The sequence below is a fragment of the Suricata suricatta genome, chromosome 3 (assembly GCF_006229205.1).
Source record: "Suricata suricatta isolate VVHF042 chromosome 3, meerkat_22Aug2017_6uvM2_HiC, whole genome shotgun sequence".
Classification (NCBI taxonomy): Eukaryota; Metazoa; Chordata; class Mammalia; order Carnivora; family Herpestidae; genus Suricata; species Suricata suricatta.
Window position 1 is genome coordinate 146,169,979 of NC_043702.1, and position 7,503 is coordinate 146,177,481.

The 7,503-nt window shown below is 44.0% G+C and overlaps 1 pseudogene; it reads right to left on the minus strand.

Annotated features, from left to right (window-relative positions):
- Positions 1–332: 332 nt before the first annotated feature.
- Positions 333–1,780, minus strand: LOC115287122 (annotated as a pseudogene).
- Between the last annotated feature and the right edge of the window lie 5,723 nt (positions 1,781–7,503).

A 7,503-nucleotide genomic window follows, 5' to 3' on the forward strand; every position in this document is an offset into this window, starting at 1 on the left:
TCTCTGTATATTCTGGGCTAAACACTTGTTATTTATGTGTTGCAAAAATGGCTATTCTTATTCACTCTTTTTTAGGGACTTGGGCGAGTGGTTAGCAGGACCAACTGGGGCTTTATTTATTTATTTATTTATTTACACTTGAATTGGCTTTTAGTTGGGGGCAGAGACTAGAGGGAATGCCCAGGGCAGTAGACTCCCCAGAGGGGGTGGACTGAGGACTGGGACTGGGCTTCGGATGGGTCCTCCGTTCCCATAGCTGCCCTGCACAGCCCCTTCCCCCAAAGGCTCTATGGCAGCCACAGGAGTGAGCGGGCTGGGAGCAACCACAGTGGCTATTCAGTTGGATAGTCAGAGGACTCGGACAGCAGCTTCCAATCGTGGGTCTCAGTCTTCACAACCACATCCTTGGAGGAGCTGACGCGGCTGAAGGAACTGGAGCTCCACCACAGCAGAAGCTGGGCTGGAAGGTGCTCAGGCTGTAGTTGTGGCCAGGGCTCCTGAGGCCTCCCCAGTGGGCGGAGCTCAGCCCACCTGAGCAGCCACCTGCAGCCTTGGTATGGTTACTCGTGTTCTGCATTCCAGACACCAGTTGGATCTCCCTGCCCTCCAGCAGCTTACAGGAGGTGGCGATCTCCACGTCCAGGACCAGCTTGATGCTCACAAGCTCCAGGTACTCACACATCTGTCCTGCCGTGGCCCGCTCAGCTCGCCGCAGAGCAGCCTCCGCTTGACTTCAGTGTCCTTAGTGGCCAGCTCCTCATGCTGCCCAGTATCAGCAAGGGCAGCCTCCAGGGAAGCCCTCTGGCCTTTGAGGCCCTCCATCTCAGCCTGGAGTCAGCCAGTGTTCCGATTCATCTAACAAATCTCCATCTTTATGCGACGGAGGTCATCCCCGTGCTTCTCAGCCAGTGCCAGCAGCTCTCATACTTGATCTGGTCCATAGTCTCAGACTCAGCCGGGTGGCCGTTAGCGATCTCCTTGTACTGGACCTTGACGTTGGCAATGATACCATTTGGTCCAGGAAGAGGCTGCTGTCCACAGAGTGAAATGCAGAGGGGTCAGAGATCTGCCGGCTGCTCTCGGCTCTCAGCTTCACACGCTAGCCAGCAGCTCCAAGTGGGTCTCCAGCTCAGCCTCGTCATGGCAGCTTTACCCACAGCCTTCTTGACAGATGCAGTGTCCACTGCTGCAAGCTCTTTGGTCTTTTCCGCCTACTTATTCTTGAAGTCCTCTGCCAGCCCCTCCAGTTGATAGGCTCCACCTCTGGCTCCAGCTTCTCCTGGGCCAGTGTGTCCAGCTGCCACCCAAAGCTGCTGATGTAGCTCTCGAACACGTTGTCCAGGTTGCTCTGAACCATCTTCCGCTGCTGCAGGAGGCTCCATTTGGTCTCCAGAATCTCATTCTGCTGCTCCAGATTGTGCATCTTGTCGATAAAGGAGATAAACTTGCCATTGAGGGTCTTGAACTGCTCCTTTTCCTGTATGCACACCCTTGGACATTGGAGCCCACCTCCAGCATAAGAAGGCTCCACAGGATTTGGCTCTCTGCATCAGCTGTGGTGCCCCCAGACCCTCTGCCCTGATTAGCCCCCAACCACATTCATGCTGGTGCTCAGGCCACTCTGAAGCTGCTGCTGCTGCCCACCCAAGAGAAGGCTGGGGAGCTGATGTGGGAGCCACGTGTGCTGGAGAATGAGCCACTGCTGAGGGCCCGGGCACCAGAGGTAGACACCTTGTAGGAGCTTCTGGGTCACCCTGATGGACATGGTGGAGGCTACCGTGGAGGCAAGTAGGCTGAACCAGAGATTCCAGAAGGAGCCAAGGATTACTTCTAGGTGGGGTGTTCACTCTCATTATATGTACAGTATAGATTTTAATCTCAGGAAAATGAGAATTTTTCAAAAAAGATCCCCCAAATACTTGAAAATCAATGCCCTAATATGAGTAAACTATTCCAAACAGACTGACTGCCAGCCTTCATAAGACAAATGCCATCGCTCTTCACTAAATCCAACTGGTTTAAATGTTACATCAAATCATTAAATCAAAGTTAACTTATAATCCTCAGTAATGACATACTCAGAGATACACAGAAAATAAACACAATTCTTACCTTTATCAGATTTAACATCTACCTATGATGAAAGAACAAACATTAAAAATATTTAAAATGATAAGGAAGTATCAATTGTAGGTAGTACACACCACTGTACATATCGTTATAATTCATTCCTATATTCAAGAAACTCATGTCATAAGCCACACCAACGGGGGTGCCTGGGTGGCTCAGTCGGTTGTACCACAGACTTCGGCTCAGGTCATGATCTCGTGGTTCACAGGTTCGGGCCCTGCATCAGGCTCTGTGCTTACAGCTTGCTCAGAGCCTGGAGCCTGTCTTCTGATTCTGTGTCTCCTTCTCTCTCTGCCCCTCCCCCATTCATGCTCTGTCTCTGTCTCTCAATAATAAACAAATGTAAACAAATGTTTTTTTCAAATAAATTACACAAACAAAGATAACAAAATGGTGAAAACTCATTTCCTTCCCTGTTGATGGGAATCCTTGAAAAGTCATAGTTTATAGTGTCCAAACCATGAAAGAACAGATTTTTGTTATTGGAATTAGTCCATGGATAGGAATATTGTCATAGGTTCAGTGTCCAAGACCATGACCAGGCTGCAGCTGAGTTCCTGTTCTCTTTCTCTTATCCTTACCATCTCCCATTTGTATTGTATGCTTTCCAACACATCATGCTTATGGGGCAACTCCTAAGCTTTAGGAAGTCTTGTCTTATTTCTGTGAACATTCTTGAATTTTCCAAGGCTCTTTCTATATAGGTCTTGAGTGATAAATGCACGTTGGTTTTGATTATTTTTATTCTTAGTCATTTTGTATTCCAAATATGGCCTCTGTGGACTCAAAATATTTAAAGTCTCAGATGTTTGTTTCAAATCAATCCAACTTAGGTCCTTAGTTCAGTATCAGTTATCAGACAAGAAATATTTTAAAACACGGTTTTCTCAGGGCGCCTGAGTGGCTCAGTTGGTTAAGTGTCCAACTTCAGTTCAGGTCATGACCTCACAGTTCATGAGTTTAGGCCTCACGTCAGGTCTGTGCTGACAGCTCAGAACCTGGAGCCTGCTTCAGATTCTGTGTCTCCCTCTCTGTCTGCCCTTCCTCCACTCATGCTCTGTCTCTCTCTGTCTCAAAAATGGATAAAAATATTTTTTAAAAAAACACAGTTTTCTCTGTGGACATTAAAAATATTCTATGTTGTTCTAAGTGTTTTTTTCTATTTATTTATTTTGAAAGACAGAGAGAGCACAAGTCGGGAAGGGGCAGAGAGAGAGAGGAAGAATTCCAGACAGGATCTGTGCTGTCAGCACAAAGCACGATACGGGACTTGAACTCATGAACTGTGAAATCATGACCTAAGCGAAATCAAGAGTTGGAGGCTTAACTAGATGAGCCACCAGGCAGCCCATGTTTTACATTCTTTATTTTTTGAGGAAAAGAGAGAGAGAAAGGAGGGGCAGATGGAGAGGGAGAAACTCAAGCAGTCTGCATACCTAGTGCATAGCCAAACATGGAGCTCACTCTCACCACCCTGAGATCATGACCTGAGCCAAAATCAAGATTTGAATGCTTAACTGACTGAGCCACCCAGGCACCCCAAATATATTATATTTTTATCATCAGAATGTATTCCCAAATTCTTATAAGTGTTACAATCCAGAAGACCAGTTGGCAGAACAAAGTATTTATATTTCGATGTATTGTTTCAATTCAATAAATGTTTGTGGTAATAAGAAGGATGGTTCATAGTAAAAGAATGGCTATGTGCCAGGCCCTGAGCAAAGCTCTATCTGAATTAGGCCTTATCTACTCAAGTCAATATATGCTTCTTGAGTACCTGGTATGTGCAACGCACTGTCCTATAGAGGAGTCTGTAGAGACTGTGACGTAAGTGATAGTGCAGACCTATGAAGTATCACCGAAGAAAAACAATTGCTTTGGTAGCTCAAAGACCAGAGTGAGCCTGTCTCTAAAGGAACCTGGAAAGGTTTCATCAACAGATGTTAGAACATTATGGCTTGAAAACCAAGGAAGCCCCTGCCCCTCCTGTCTTCCCGACACAAGCCACAGGGGCTGTGCCACGGGCCTTAGCAGAGGCACCGCTGCAGCAGAACCCTGCCCACACAACTCCATCCTCACCCCTGCACAGGAGTTCCAATCTCCATTGTCTTGTGCATGTGCTCTTTTTGACTCTGATTTTGTGTTTTGATCCTGCCTGAAGTTGCTATCACCTGCTCATGAATTAGTTTGTGGTCATGGCCCATTCTCCCTTTAGCCTGTTGCACACCCCCTGGGAAGATCTGTTCAGACTCAACAGATCACGTCTGTATTGCTCTTCAAGCTTTTCAAAGTATCATCTTAGATAAGGAAATGTATGGAGATTTAAAGGTATATCATTATATCACTGAAACTATGTAGTAAAGAATACAGATAGCAAAAATATTGGATTGTATTAAGCAGGAGTTACAAACCAGCAAGGTTCTGGGAGAAATGGCTTGGGCACATAACATCCCTGACTTCAACCCACCCGTATTTTTTCAATTTACATTTTGTAAGATTATCCGTAGTGACATGCCATCAAAACATAAATACTTCCACAGGAATCAGCAGAATTTTCCAAGGTCCCATCCAAACCACTCTGTACATATCCATAATCTGAATAACAGAATTCCTTTTCCTCTGTCAGTCACTGTGTTTGTTTTCTTTTCCTGACCATCAGAAGCTACCAGGGGGATAACTCAGAAAACATCATGCACCGAGAGCTAATTGGAATAGACTTTGCTATTCCTTGGCTTGTTTCAAGAAGCCAACCTGGAGCAAGAAATTTCAGAAGATGAGGAATTAATGCACGAGCAATGTGTTCAAATTCCCTCTAACTTGTTCACAGTTCTCTTCTGGGAATGATCGATTCACAAGAAAATAAAACCACAGCTGAGCCTTAATGGCGGGCACTGAGAGGTCTATAATAAAAATACTTTTTAAATATTTATTTATTTTTTGTGAGAGAAAGCGCTCAAGCTAGGGAGGAGCAGAGAGAGTGGAGGGCAGAGGATCTGAAGTGGGCTCTGTGCTGACAGCAGAGAGCCCAAAGCAGAGCTCAAACTCACAAACTGTAAGGTCCTGAACCTGTTACAGATACAACCGACTAAGCTACCCAGGTGCCCCTATAATGAAAATATTCTTTCCTCATCATTACTTCGGGAGACCATGGAGTTTAATGGAGAGATCGGTGAACTTAAGACAGAAAGATGGAGATCTAATCTGCCAAGAAATAATCATTAATTAAGTCAGTCCTTCAGTTTCTCTTGCTGTAACAAAGTGGGGAGTAACTAAGTATTCTCTAAGCTTCCCCCAAATTGTAACATTGTCTCACTAGATTGCTCTTCATTCTAAGCAAGCTGGTTTTCCTTCACTGTCTATCAAGTATCCAGTATACAAAGGAAGAAATTCTTAAAAGTGGCAGAAGTTAGATTTCAGGTCAAAACTGTTGCTCAAGATTAGAGTCTTGAGGCACCTGGGTGGCTCAGTTGGTTAAGTGTCAGACTCTTGATTGTGGCTCAGGTCATGATCTTACTATTAGTGAGATCTAGCCCCAAATGGGGTTCTGCACTAACAGAGTGGAGCCTGCTTGAGATTCTCTCTTTCCCTCCCTCTGCCCCTCCCCTGCACTCTCTATCTTCTGTCTCTCACACTATCTAAATAAAGAAACTTTTTTTTAAAAGATTAGAGTCTCTCTCTGTGAATTAAGATAAAGCAAGCACCACCTCTTACTTTGACAGAGACAAACTCTCTCCGTGATAAACAAATTAAATGCATAAAACTTTTCTAAGTTACATTTAAAATTTTTGGCCAATCCTGTTACTATACTGGAATGCCTACCTGGCTCAATTGGTAGAGCAGGAGACTCTTGATCCTGGAGTCATAAGTTCAAGACCCATGATGGATATAGACATTACTTAAAAAAAAATTTTTTTAATCTTTAGAAAAAGAACATGTTACTGCATTATTGAGTCATTCAAATACTTAAAAGTAAACTGTATTGATAAGGTACCAGATAAAGATGCCTACTGAAGACAGCCTGTGCCTTTTCTTCCCATTTACTCTCGGCTTTCTTTTCCAAGTGGGGCCCTCCCCAGCCACCCTGTCCTAAAACATACCCCCAGAGGCTCCCTCTTCACCCTGACTTTATTTTCTTCTTGAGTACTTATCATCATCTAATGTAAGATATAGTTTATTTACTTGATTTATTCCCTCTCCACGAAAGCAGGTAAGTTTTTCTATTTTATTCATTTGTGACATTTAGAACAGTACCTAGCACATAGTAAGCACTCAACCCTTATTTGTTGAATGCGTAAGTAAATATAATTTACCATTATGATATAACAATTTCCACTTTTAAAATAGTGGCATATATCAGGCATATAACCAAAAGAAATGCTGCCTGCTTTCAGGATGTTTCCCAGCTCCAGATTACAAGAAAGGTACACCCTACCAAAAATAACTAAACAAGTGAACATTCCACATTGGCAATTATGACACAATCTGAACTCTGATATAAATCAGGGGATTTAACTTCAGGATGACAAGAAAATCAGAGAAACACATTATTCCCAAGTGTCTTCAGTCTGGATTTGGGTGACACTCCAAGTAAGCAAAGGTATCCTAAATGTTTTTCTTCTGGAGTGGCAGCAAACAGACCTCTTTGGCTGTTGCTTCAAAAGCGCAAATTATAATGAATAACTCTATGATAAAATATTACTCTAGTTCTAACCCACAGTCCAGAAGAAACTCCAGAATCTCTCTTGGGGCTTCTCCTAAGTTATTCTTGAATTCCAGGGGCTGATGTAATGTGAACAGGGGTAGGTAGTCAGTAAGATGCCCACTCCAGAGTAGGAAAGACCATTCTGAGGTCTTGTCCACCTGAGTGGAACCTCTCAGTTCTCAGCTTCGTGTGCCTCACGCTTAGTCTACCCCAGGCCCCAGCCAGCTCTACAGCACTGTAGTGAGATCTGCTCTGTTGTAATTCACCTGTAAAATCACTGTCTTAGTTTCCCTCCCAAAGACCAGAGCTGTCTTTTCAACTACTGACATACAGGATCTTCTTCTTTCTTCTTCCCTTGCTCAGAAAGCATTCACTATCCTGTTACACACTTCCTATCCTCAACCCCTAAGCTCCTTAACACATACACACACACACACACACACACACACACACACACACACACACTCATTTATCTCACAAGACTCCTTTACTCCTATATCCCAAAACCTAAGTACTTTTTGCTTGGCAATTGCACTAAATTGGCTCTTACATAGCTCCACTTACCTGTTGACTCTTTGGAAGTAATACTTTCTTGTCTCATTATCAATTTATCACCTCCAATGCCACCCCCACTTCTAAGCTTGTCCTTTTTGTTGGCAGCATTCAAT